Below are 13,793 nucleotides of genomic sequence, written 5' to 3' on the forward strand. Positions count from 1 at the left end.
CTTATACCATGAAAAAATGTGCAGCTGCTATAAGTCTTGATAAAGAAAACAATAGATGTTTGAAAGCTTAAACTATAGTCAGCACTATTTGTACCAAAGCTAGAAATGTACCTTGAATCTAGACAAAATGTATCGCATATATTAGAACTGTACAATGGAAGAATTGAAAAAGACAAGGTGGGCTAAAATAAGCCCAAGGCCAGGTTGCTTTTCTCAAATGTTTTTGCAAAACAGCAATAATCTGATCATGTCAGCAATAAGTCTGGTAACATTTTCTGTGTAACATACAGAAAGCTGTGTTCAACTATGTCAGCAGTAGATTAGTAACATTTTCTGTGTGACATGAAGAGAATTGTATAAGAATAACATACTGACCACCAGATAGTCAGACAAATCTTGTACCTACATGCTTTGCCTCCTTGCTGCAAGTAATAAAGGGTGCCTTGCTTGAACCTAATGTGTATTGATCTTTGAAGTTTTTCCTTTTATAGATTGGTCCTTCGGACCGGAACCCTCTCTTCACCTCGGATCAGACGGCCAGGTGGCTGAAACCATACATGGAAGAAACCAAATTGATTCTTCTTATATGGAAAGTCCTCCGACTGAATTGTCATCAAAAGAGGCCAGACACTTTCTGATCTGTGACTGAAGGACAGGTCTCCGCGAATCGGTGATCAATCACGTGGGCTCAGGTAAGGTGAATCTACTTTTTTCTGTTTTCTGTTTTAGATCAGGGACTAGATGTGTATTGTTTTTTATCAGATTGTATTTTTTCTTACAGTCAGGGATAAAAAAAGAGTATTGTCTTGTCATAGATCAGGAGAAACAGAATAAGTAGGCAGTCATTCTGAAGAGACTATAACAAAATCCGTGGTACACGTTAAAATTAAGAGAAGTTACATAACAATCAAAGGTAAAATAAAATGGGTAATAATTGCACAAAAACACCCCAGAACCCGACGTTAATGGAAGATGCAAAATATATGCAGTCGCAGAGCGCCGATAATATTAGATATTTTTCAAAATGGGTTAATAAATATGAATTTGACGGAAAATTAGAAAAATCCTCGCTTATCAAACTTATCAAACAACTCAAAAACGATTCCAAGGATCAGGTAAAAAAGCAACGGCGGTTAGGAATTTCTCAGGCACACAGGTGGCTGGAGGAAGTAAACCGTAGGGACCAAAAGAACAAAGATACAAAAGCAATGTTTTTAGATAAGGAGGACAATAACTTAGTAATAGCATCAGCACCTCCGCCTCCCTTACCAGAATATGAAGCGAGTGAACAGGTTAGTCCACCCCCACTATATCCTGTGGTCAATGAAGATAGAGATATTATAAAACTAAAACTAACTAAGATCAGAGATTCCCATCGGGACCAGGTCCCGAACAAAGGCAAGTAATTCAGAAGAAGGTATTGAGTTATGGCAAATAGTTAAGAATTCACAATCTATAGGAGAAGAAGAAGAAAGATGCCCGCTTATAGAAGTACCTAATCCTCAGGCAGGTCAGGACAATCAGGACCCAACTATCTTAGTATATAGACCTTGAACTCCGGAAGATATCCAGAAAGCCAATGAGGGAACTCCCCATCCGAAGATTAATTTTAGAAAATTCTCAGAAGACTTACAAGGAATGAGGTTAAGTTATAACTTAAACGGAGAAAAAGTAGTTAGACAAATTGTAGGGCCAGATTGGTACATGATTTGTGGCAACTGGAATCCTCGTAATGCTGCACAAAGACCCCTCCCACATAGCAGCGCAGAATTAGACACAAGAGTAAAAGGTCTTACAGACCGCATCTCTGAAAAATGGAAACCTAGGGCAGACTGGACTTGCATTAATCAATGCATCCAACAAGAAGGTGAAACAATTGACCGGTACTATGCCAGGTTGTTAGAATGTTTTAATAACCACTGTGGAATGCAGGTTCCTGAAGATCAAATACAAGATTCCCCATATGAACAGCAGTTAAAGAATGCATTTTTAAAAGGCAGTAGTGAACCTATAAGCAGTTTATTACAAAACACATGGTAGACCATCATACCAGCAGGTTACAGTCACTACTTGAATATGCTAGACATGCCGAAAGGCATTTTAATAGCAAAAAGAAGAAGAAAGCTCAAGTATTTTCTGTAGAAGACAGAGCAGAAGTTTATGTAGTACAGTCTGGGAAAAAGGGCAAGAAAAACGCACAGGGAAACAAACAGTCTGATCAACGATCAGAGGACTTTGAAGGGCGTAAGAAAAGGGGTGAATGTTTTAAATGTGGTAAAAAAAGATATTTGGCAAGGGATTGCAGGAAAAATAAGGCAACAACGGAAGACAAGGAGGATGAGGAATGACTATATGATAGTCACGAATCAGTAGAAGGGGCTAATAAAGAAAGGACAAATAAGAATGTGAAAGAGGGAGTAGAGGAAGTCCAGGAAGTTAGTGACAATGAAGAAAACGAAATATTAGACCTAGCTTTATTGAGCTTGGAGCTCTATTTAGCAGACACAAAACCAGAAGTTACACTTTTGGTAGAAGGAAGGGAGGTCAAATTTTTGTGTGACTCAGGGGCATCACGGACCCTGATACACCCCTCCAAACTACCAGAAAACATAGAGTCACCTGATTACATACTGGTCAAAGCAGCTAATGGACAGCTGTATCAGGAGCCTCTCTCCCATAACATTGTAATAACTGATCCAGTTTCAGGATTAACACAGAAAAGCAAAATTGTAGTTTCTGCAAAATGCCCAGTAAATCTCTTGGGCAGAGACCTTACGCAGATATTTGGTATAGCAGTAGTCCCAACCATGCAGGATATGGGAGCACAGCGACAAAATAATACCTTTGTGGTGCAATCGGAGGGTGGAATGTTTTACTGGTACAGCCAGGACTTGGTTACGACTGGTCCAGGGGCTGTGACCGAGGAACTAATGAACGTAGCCATCAGTAAGTTTCCCTCCCTTGACATTGACAAGCAACACCTGTTGCACTGTACCCTGTATTTTTGTAACACACCAGGACCTGATAAGGAATATGAGAAAGAACTATTTAAGAATCATACAAATAGATTGATGCTGTGTAACCTGTACGGGGACACAGAAGGGAACAGTGTAGCCAGCTGTTCACTGCCCCAGGAGTTCTTTGCACTTTATACATCTAATCGATTACCACATGTTAGCTTAACTAAAAACAAGAATATAAAATGGGCAGACCTAGGAGAAAAAGCCATGAGATGGGAGAAACAGACAGAACTAGAACTGTCAGGACAGGGGATACAAGTACAAAAATTGAATTGGATAACTCAGACCAACCCAGCTGTACACTTGCAATCTAGAAAAGACAGCTGATGGACACTCCTATTAAAGGAGGAAGAAAACGCCTTGCGAGATATACCAGAAACTCTCTGTTCAACAGGGAAATCAGATGTAGGACTCATTCGTACAGCGGGGCCTGTTACTATTATACCAAAGTCAGCATTCAGACCACAAAAAAGACAGTATCCCTTAAGAAAAGATGCAGAGGCAGGGATAAAGCCTATTATAGCATCCTTACTTAAAGGAGGGATACTAGTAGAATCTCCAGATTCACCATGTAACACACCCTTATTTCCAATTAAAAAAGCCAATGGAGAATGGCGTATGGTCCAGGATTTACAAGCTTTAAATGACGCAGTAATACCAAGGGCACCCATAGTGCCAGATCCACACACCCTGTTGAATGACTTAAAACCTCAACAAAAGTATTTTTCTGTGGTAGACATTAGCAACGCATTCTTTTCGATACCGATACACCCTGACAGCCAGTATTGGTTTGCATTTACATTTCAGGGAAAAAAGATATACATATACACGCCTACCACAGGGATATTGTGAAAGTCCAACGATATTCTCACAAGAAATGGCAAGCAACTTGGCGGGATTCAACCCACCAAGAGGTAGCCAGGTTTTACTTTATGTTGATGATATTCTGCTGGCTGCCCCCACCCAGCAGGATTGTAAGGAAGATCCACAGCACTTCCATGATTTTTAGCTGCTGAGGGACATAATGTCAACAAAGATAAACTGCAGCTCTGGAAAAAACAGGTTGAATACCTAGGATATGTAATATTCAAGGAAGGTAGAACGTTAAATGAGGACAGAAAAGTAGCAATTTTACAAGCACCAAAACCCACTACCAAGAAGGAAATGATGTCCTTCCTGGGTTCAACTAATTTTTGCCAAAGCTGGATTCCAAACTATGCTTTGGAATCTGCACCCTTAACTGACCTTATATATAAGACGCCTATGGCAGCGCAGGATTTGTTACAATGGACACCAGAGGCAGAGTCTGCTTTTTGTAAACTAAAACAGTTAGTAGCGTCCTCACTAGTTCTGGGATTGCCAAACTATCATAAACGTTTTTTCCAGACTGTAGATTGCAAGCAGGGTTACATGACATCAGTATTAACACAACAGCATGGGGATAAGCTTTTTCCACTGTACATATGTTTGCACAACAGTGGAAAAAACAGGAATGATAACATCTACTGGTAAACCTATAAATCATGCACAGTTTATTTTAGATCTTTTAGAATCTATTCAGTTACCTCAGAAAGTGGCCATTTGCAAATGTACAGCTCACACCAAGCAATAGGACAGGATTTTAAAAGGTAATGCAAGAACTGATACAGCTGCAAAACAGGCGGCCACAGAAGTATTTCTTTTAAATAAGGAATTGCAACCATCTGAAACTTTAGATCTAGACATGTTAAAAACAATGCAGACACTCACCACGCAAGCTGAAAAACAGCGATGGATGATCCTCAAAAAGGGGCTGTACATCTCTAAAGAAGAAAAACCGATACAACCCTCTAATTTGTTTCGCTATGCAGCATTGTTGAGCCATGGGCAGTGTCATGTCTCAACAGGGGGGGATGGTACACCTGGTGAACCAAGTGTTCACAAAGTATGGATTTACAAACTACTCTAAAAAATTTTGTTTGATGTGTCAGATTTGTAACAAACATCATGCGCAGGGGGCGATAAAGCCCAAGCAAGGGAGTTTCCCCACACCACCATATCCATTTCACACTATCTGTATGGATTTCATAGAATTGAACAAATGTGAAAATAAAAAGTATTGTCTTGTCATTATAGATATGTTTTCCAGGTGGGTGGAAGCCTTTCCAACCAAATATCCAGATGTAGCTACAGTGGCAAAAGTACTTGTCAAGGAAATTATTCCTAGGTTTGGCATTCCGGAAAGAATCTACAGTGACAATGGTACACATTTTGTAAATCAAACCATACAGCAGTTAAGTAAGCATTTTGGTATTTATTTAAAAAATCATTGTGCATACCATCCACAGTCTGCAGGGCTAGTTGAAAGGCATAATGGTATACTAAAAAGCAAATTGAGAAAATTAATAGATGAGATAGGAAAAATTTGGTTGTATTGTTTACCCCTGGCACTGTTGAGCATGAGAACTGTCCCTACAGCAAAAGGATTGACTCCTTTTGAAAAACTGTTTGGAAGAGCTTTTATACACCCCAGCGGAAACTTCTCATGTCATCAGACCAGGAAGCTGATTTTACATTAGCTGAATATATGAAAAAGTTGTTGAGTTCTAAACATCTGTGGCAGTCAAATTCTGTTTCAGGTAAAAAACAAACTGGAACATCGGAAGTGGCAGTGACGCCAGGAGACTGGGTATGGATCAAAATTTCGAAGCGAAAGAACTGGGCATCGCCAAGGTGGGAAGGTCCCCACCAGGTGCTTCTTTCAACACCTACCGCAGTCAAAACAGCAGAACAATCTTCATGGATACACTTGATGCACTGCAAGCTAGTAAAGAACGTTGAATTGGACAAAGATCTTACCTCTCCATTGGGACCCTAAGCACAAAGTCTGGCTACAAAGGGGGGTCAGATCAATAGGACTGATCCGTCTCAAACCCAGTGAAGAAACCATTGGTGCTGAAGGTCCTATTAGGGCAGAGAGTAAGATCACGTGTCCAAAATAAAATGACTGAATCCAGTAAGATCCAAATACACCTACTTGGAAGAACCGGAGAGAACGGAAATGCAGAACAACCGTTTCCACAAAAATATTACATGACTATCCTGTAGACTGTACTGGTGACAATAATCTTTTTTTTGTGGCCATTTATTTTCTCAGCCACGCAAGTAGAACTGAATAAGCGTGCAGAGTGGCACCCGAACTTTAATACTTACCAGGCAATCAAATATGTGTATGCCGAAACCCTCAATGTTTCGAATTGCTGGATTTGCACAGCTTTACCAACAGCAATATGGGGGGCTACTGTTGACTGCAGTTCCCCTAGGGGCCAACAAGACCTGGGAAAACTTAATTCATGATACATCAGATGTCACATCAAAAGATAAGGTAGCATTGCACTTGTCTATTCGACAGAAAGGAATTGTGTGTTTTTATAAGAATGATACAGTCAAGGTGGGTTGGAGCTATTGCAATGTAACTGTTCCCTATAGATGCTACACTAAATCCGATAACATCAAATTATATTGCAACACAAGCTATGATTCATTTATTGAACTGATGCATAGGACAGTTGAAGAAGTAAAACATAATGCTGATCTCTACAGACAGCTGTCTATAATCAACAGAAAAAAATGTTTCATGCAGAGCAAGGGTCTAGTAAAGTTACTACTAAAGGAGAAGATTGTTACTTTATATGTGGAAGAAAAGCATATAAATGGCTACCCAAGAATTGGTCCAGCAGTTGTTTTTTGGGATACCTGGTTCCGGCCATACGACACACTACAGTTTTACCTCAAGGGAAGATTCAGAATGTCCGAGAAATCAAGAAGCCTGTCAATCCAGTGGAACAGATCAATGCAGCCTGGAAAAAACATCAAAACTTAGGTCCAGGGAACAGCAAAGGACTGTCGCACATGGATCTCAGTGATACTGTTATATCGTAGGCAGGCGTATTACCAGCATATGGAGCAACAAAATCAATCTGGGGACTGAGAAAATTGTCTAAGCTTCTCGAAAAAATGAGTAATGCAACCTTTTCTGCCCTAGAATTGGTAACCGATGAAATGACTGCCATGAGAACAGTGGTACTTCAAAATCGCATGGCTCTTCACTTCACCCTAGCGGAGAGAGAAGGTACATGCGCTTTAATGCAGGATGAGTGCTGTTTGTATATTCCTGACCACAAACACGAGATAGACAACCATCTTGAGGTAATCCGGCAGGTGTCGGCCATGACCAAACCAGGACCAAATCCATTGATGGACTTTTTCCAGAAATTGTTTGAGGGGGTGGGGCACTATCCTGATGAACATTCTGATTGCCTTCTGTGTAGGAATAGCTCTACTGATGGTGTGTGGGTGCTGTTGCATCCCCTGCATAAAAGGAATAATCAAAAATTTTGTAGACATTTCAGTTTCGGAAACCTTATACCAAGCTGCTGAACTCGAAGAGTTACTAAAAAACTGAAAATGCTTTCATGGGCTTAAACTAAATGACTCTCTTAACTGCAAATCCTGAGTGGGAAGAGGTTAAGGGAAGAAAAAAACTGTGTATGCTTGTTTTGAAAGTAGAATAAAAGTATTAAAAGGGGGGGAATGTTAGGAAAATGCATAATAGCAATGTGCATGCTTAGTACATTAAAGGCTTAAAAGGGTTAATACATTTATTCTGTTCATACTGCATGAATCTGCACAGCTATTAGAAACTTAATAAAAGACACTTTATTCTGCTTATGCAATGAAAATATGTGCAGCTACTGGAAACTTAATAAGAGACATTCTATTTCTGCTTATTCCATGAGAAATGTGCAGCTGCTAGACGTCTTGATAAAGAAAACAACAGATGTTTGAAAGCTTAAACCATAGTTGGCACTACTTGTACCAAAGCTAGAAATGTACCTTGAATCTAGACAAAATGTATCGCATATATTAGAACTGTACAATGGAAGAATTGAAAAAGACAAGGTGGGCTAAAATAAGCCCAAGGCCAGGTTGTTTTTCTCAAATGTTTTTGCAAAACAGCAATAATCTGATCATGTCAGCAATAAGTCTGGTAACATTTTCTGTGTAACATACAGAAAGCTGTGTTCAACTATGTCAGCAGTAGAGTAGTAACATTTTCTGTGTGACATGAACAGAATTGTATAAGAATAACATACTGACCACCAGATAGTCAGACAAATCTTGTACCTACATGCTTTGTCTCCTTGCTGCAAGTAATAAAGGGTGCCTTGCTTGAACCTAACGTGTATTGATCTTTGAAGTTTTTCCTTTTACACTATGTATCCAAGAGACGAGATGGAAGGGCAGTACAGCAAAGCCACTTGGCTTGAGATCCAGAGTCTACTACTCAGGTGAGAGACAGGCTAGAAATGGTATAGGAATTGTGGTGAGAGAAAGGCTTCAGAAGGCAGTGAAGGATATCATCAGAATTAATGACAGACTCATGGCAATCAAACTCCAGTGTAATGATAGGGCAGTATTCATAATCAGCCTATGCCCAACAGCAGGGTTGTGATAGTGAGGAATGCATTCAGGCAGTTGCAGGACCTACTAGATAAAGCGTGACTTGAATGGACGTATCGGGACAAACAGAACAGGATATGAGGACTACATGGGTGGGGCAACAGGAATAAAGAAGGAGAAGCCATTCTAGACTTCTGACTGGCAAATGTCTTGATAGTAGCCAACACTATCGCTCAGAAAGAGAGATAGTCTCAAGATCACATAGCCAATATGGAACTCAGGCCCACAGCATAACCATTAGTTGCAATCAGCTGCAAGCGCAGAAAGGCTCTAGGCTCTAACGTCAACAGAGACCAGGCTGAAGATCTAACTGGAGAGAAAGTACAGCAGTTCAAGGAATTACTCAGGGCTCTAGCATCCCAAGAAGAGAAGGAAATAAGTGGAGCTGAAGAAGAGTGGCAGCGCCTAAAAACAGAGGACTACAGAAAAGATATGTGTCTGAGCCAGATATGGAAATAAGGTACATAATGAAAGCTGGTGGTTGAATGCAGAAATCCAGGAAGTCATCAAAAAAAAAAGAAGGAGTGCAGGCAGAAGTGGAAGAAGTGGGAGACAGAAAAGACTGACCAGGCTAGGAAGGACTACTGGGTGGCTATCAAAGAAGCTAAGAAAGAATTTGCAATAGCAAAAGAAGTTGCAATAGCAAAGAATAGGGCATCGTCATTCTACCAAATTCTGGAAAGTGATTCGGTAAGAGGCACAAATAAACTATTTCAGGTTGCAAGGCAAAAAGAAAATAGTCAGATACCCTTCATAAGGGATGTCAGCAACAACCTGTTCACTAGTCCACAGGACATCAAAGGCAGATGGAAGGAGTATTTCCAGCAGCTTCTGAATGAAGAAAACATCACAGAAGCTGTACTGCCCCAGAAATAGCCTACAATGAGTAGAGAAGAGCAGCCCACCTTAGAAGAAGTAAGAACAGCACTAAGAAAGATGAAGACAGGGGAAGGCAGCAGGCTCAGATGAGGTCAGAGCAGATATGATAAAGATGCTGGTTGAGATGGGGGAGAAATGGCTCCTGAGGGTACTAATGGCAGTGTGGAGAGAAAGATGTATCCCAGATGACTGGAGAATAAGCATACTCATGCCAGTGTACAAGAACTACCAGGTTATACCTCATACCATGCTTTTCGGCCCCAAAACTTGGGCCGAATCACAAAAGGAGGGGGAGTATCAATATTCGTCAAAGATACCCACACCTCCAGGTTGGTGGCACAGCACGAAGCATCAGAGACTATCCATGTGCAACTAACTGTGGGTAAAACTGCCTTCCAGTTTATAGCCTGCTACAGACCACCCTCCCAAACACAGGAACCCCACTTGGCCTTCCTGAGAATACTGGAAAATATGAAGGTCTCTCCAAACACAATTATACTGGGCGACTTCAACTACCCAAACATAGACTGGGAGCATTACTCTAGCTCCAACACCCTAGCCCAAAGGTTCCTAGAATTTATAAACTCAAATGCTATGGAACAACTTGTTACCACTCCCACAAGAGGGGAAAACATACTGGACCTGATCATCACCAACATGGGGACACTATGCTCCAGACCAGAAGTGTATCCCTCACTGGTAAGATCAGACCATAAACTAATCTCACTGGATATTCACATCCCGACCCCAACCCTGCCCAGAAAACCACAGTGAAAAACTTCTCTAAAGCAAATTTCACACGCCTCAAAACCGAGGCGAAATCCTTCAAAGCCCCCGGGCCTGTGGAAAATATGGCCCAGACCGCAGAATCCTTTATAAACGCATTCTATGAACACCTTCAGGAATGCATGGATCATGCAATCCCAAATAAAACCAAGACCCAATCCTCCAAAGGCAGACGTCCTGTCTGGTGGACCCCAGCCATAAACAAACTATACAATAGAAGGAGGAAGCTACTACATGATAGAGCAAAATCCAAAAAGGGAAGGCATCTCTGATCAGTATTAGCAAAAAACTACGGGCACTCATAAAATCATCTAAGGCCAGCTTCGAGAGAAAAATTGCACAGGACACTAAGGATAATCACAAGGCTTTCTTTAGTTATGTTAGGAACCTGGGTGGGAATTCCCAGATATGCTCAGAATTAGTCCAAAATGACAAAAAATACACCGAGCCCACAGACATTGCCAACATCCTAGCTGACAGGTTCAGTGCAAACTTCTCCCCCCTCTCCCCACCAAAAGGGCAAATATCTGTCCCAACAGAGTGCTGCCCCCCCCCTACATCTCAGATGCTCAGGTAAGAGCTGCCCTCTCCAAAGCAAAAAACACAGCATCAATGGGACCAGATGGTGTCCCGGGCTGTGTCCTACATGAACTCCAAGAAGAGCTAAACCCAAACATAAAACTACTGTTCAATCTTAGCCTTACTACAGGATATGTACCCAAAGAGTGGCGTACAGCAACAGTGGTCCCTCTCCACAAAGGTGGTGCCTCAACGGATCCTGGAAACTATCGCCCCATAAGCCTGACTAGCTTGGTCTGCAAAGCTATGGAAAGGATCATCATGGACATCATAAATAAAGATATTGGGGACCTACAGACACTGGATCCTACCCAGTTCGGCTTTGTTAAGGGCAGAACCTGCCTCTTAAACCTGGTCAATTTCTTTGAAACAGTCACCAAGGCCACTGACGAGGGGAAGGTGGTCCACACAGCCTACCTGGACCTCGCAAAAGCCTTCGATACAATACCCCACTCGGGCATTATAGATAAGCTCACCAGCTTAAATATAAACCCCTATGTCACTAGATGGGTTGCAAACTGGCTCAAGGACAGAACCCACATGGTTAGAATTGCTGGACCATGTCAGACTCCAAACCAGTTACAAGTGGCGTCCCACAAGGCTCAGTCCTGGGACCTCTCTTGTTCGGTATATATTTCTCGGCGGTACAGGCCAACACGGAAGGACTGTGGCTGACCAAGTTCGCAGATGACTGCAAACTGGGCGTCATAATCAACTCTCCAGCCGACACAAGCATCCTCCAAAAGGGCCTCATAGAAACAGACAACTGGTGCCAGAGCCATGGCCTCAAGCTAAATGCCAAAAAGTGTATAGTCATCCCCTTTGGCAAAAACAAAGTGCCCACAAATTACCACATAGGTAGTAATCCATTAAGTACAGAAGAAGTCATTAGGGACCTGGGGACCCAAGTTGATAGCAATCTCTCATTTGACAACCACGTGGCCAACGTGGTTAGAAAACATTTTATATAGCCCACCTAATCATGAAGGGATTCACATCTAGATCAGGGGAGGTCATCGTACTTCTTTACTCATCCCTCATCAGGCCCATAATTGAGTACAATGCCCCTTTTGGGATATACCTTACCAGACACCTGCAGCAACTGGAAAGACCCCAAAAGTACCTCACCAAGAGGATCAAAGGGCTCAAACAGATGCCATATGCTGCCCGGTTAAAGAAACTCCAGCTCTACTCAGTGGCATACCGCCTGCTCAGAGGCAATCTGTGCCTGACGTATAAAGCCATGTCCAACGCGGAATTAATGGACATGCTGCACCTCAGAAAATCCAAATCCCATCGAGCTACGCTCGAGAGACTTGAACCTCAGCACTGAAATAAATAGGACATGCTGGAGGGACAGATTCATAACCCAGAGGCTCCCTTCACTCTGGAATAAAATCCCAGTCCAGGTTAGGCAGAGTCCCACATTGACTCTCTTCAAGAGGAATCTTGATGAGTGGATGGGAGATCGTAGGTTTACCCCGGCTATCACTTCTGTGTCACTGTTAGACAGAGGCACAGTATACTAACCTCAAAAAAGGCATAGCAAAATTAATTTAAAATGGGTGGCGAAAGCCAAACACACTCTGGCTAGGCTTGTAGATGCCCTAGGGCAGATAGCCTAGTATGAACCTATGAACCTATGAACAAAGGGTACATCTGCAACTGTGGGTAGTACAGAGGCATCAAACTGCTACCACATTGCATGAAAGTTCTGGAGTGGGTGATTGATAAATGAATATGAGTTTGAATTCAGATCAGGATACAACACAATTGATCTGATGTTTGCAGTGCAACAGATACTTGAGAAGAAGCTAGAAATGAGGAGACAGTCCAACTGGGCATTCCTAGACTTGGAGAATGCATATGACAAGTTCCCAAGAAAGCTGATTTAGGCAGTACTGCAGTGGTTTGAAGTCCCAGAAACACTGGTGGAATTAGTTCAGGCTATGTACAATGACCCAGTGACTCAAGTACGAACAGTGTTCGGCCTCACAGAAGGGTTCCCAGTGGGAGTGAGTGTACACTAGGGGTCAGCTCTGTGCCCACTGCTGTTCATACTGGTGATGGACTGCATTAGCAAACAGGTTGGAGGGGACAGATCAACAAAGCTGCTAATGCAGACAATGTGGCTGTACAGGCAGACTCTGAGCTAAAACTTCAGCAAAGGATAGGAGAATGGAATGCAAATCGGAAGGCACATGGGATAAAACTAAGCACAGATAAGACAGTGGTAATGGCAGCAACTTGGGAAAATCAGAAGAAGCTGAGAATAGAGATAGAAGGGAAGATAGTGGAACAGGTAAACAGCTTAAAGTATTTGAGAGGGGTGGTTGAGGAGAAGGGTAGTCTGAATGAAGAGGTCAAAGCTAGAATCAGAGGGGCTGCATCCAGCTGGCATAAAGTATCAGGTATAGTCTATGACAGAAGAATGCCAAATAAGCTGAAAAGTAAGGTGTACAAGACAGTGGTGTGACCAGTACTACTGTATGGTACAGAAACCTGGGCAGTAAAGGCAGAACAGCTGAAGATGTGCCTGAGAAAGGTGGTAGGATGCACACTGTGGGACAGACAAAGAAATGAGGACATAAGAGCAAAAGCCAAAGTAGCTCTAATTGCAGAAAAGATCAAAGAGAACACATTACGGTGGTTTGGGCACGTGTAGAAAAACAGAAGACAATCTGGTGAGGAAGATTTGGGACAGACAGGAAGAAGGTAAGAGTAAGCGAGGATGTCCAGCAAAGAGGTGGAATGATTGTGTGAAAGAAGATCTGTGACAGTCAGGCATGAGTGTTGAATAATGCAGGAGTGTGTCACTGAAAGGAGAGAATTGACCAGAGTTAATACGATACCCCGACCCCATCTAGAAAAAAATGGGAAAAAGGAGGCTAATGATGATAATGATGACTATTCTTTGTTTAGCAAATGTGTATCCAAGTGTCTATCAGTGTTTGTGATATAACATTATAAATAAAAGTTTTAAATTAAATCCAAATATCTGTAACCATTGTAGAAGTAAAGCAGAAA

This window comes from Protopterus annectens, chromosome 12.part0, assembly GCF_019279795.1.
Source record: "Protopterus annectens isolate FY-2018-M chromosome 12.part0, PAN1.0, whole genome shotgun sequence".
NCBI lineage: Eukaryota > Metazoa > Chordata > Ceratodontiformes > Protopteridae > Protopterus > Protopterus annectens.